The sequence below is a fragment of the Trachymyrmex cornetzi genome, unplaced genomic scaffold (genome assembly GCF_001594075.2).
Source record: "Trachymyrmex cornetzi isolate Tcor2-1 unplaced genomic scaffold, Tcor1.1 scaffold546, whole genome shotgun sequence".
In the NCBI taxonomy this organism is placed as follows: Eukaryota; Metazoa; Arthropoda; class Insecta; order Hymenoptera; family Formicidae; genus Trachymyrmex; species Trachymyrmex cornetzi.
This window is the reverse complement of record NW_017299857.1, coordinates 51,322-51,739: the sequence shown is the minus strand read 5'-3', so window position 1 is coordinate 51,739 and position 418 is coordinate 51,322.

Genomic DNA, 418 nt, shown 5'->3' with positions numbered 1-418 from the left:
GAACATGTCCGTTCTTGTTTTACCTCTCCCTTTCAGACTTTTTTAAATTTTAACGGAAAAAATATAGAAAAATCTAGACTTTTTTGCTTTTTCTTCTGCGCGCGCAGAATAATTTTTGTAAAGTAACATTGACGAGAGGGGGATGATGTCGTCGGTAGCGTCACGAGTCCGCTTCATTCGAGTCTCGTCGTTCCTAGCTCCAACTTCGTGAGCAAGCAAACAAGCAAATACTGTACTTCTTAGTTGTGACCCATCCAACTTGGATTATTCGTGTCATTTGGTGCTACAGCGAAGTAAGAATAATGGACAGCTTAAAAGTTGCCAATAATTCGAACGAGCAAATGTACTCCAACCCGAATTGCTTCAAGCCGCGTAACAACGACGTGGGAAGAAACACACGATTTCATATGCTGTTTAC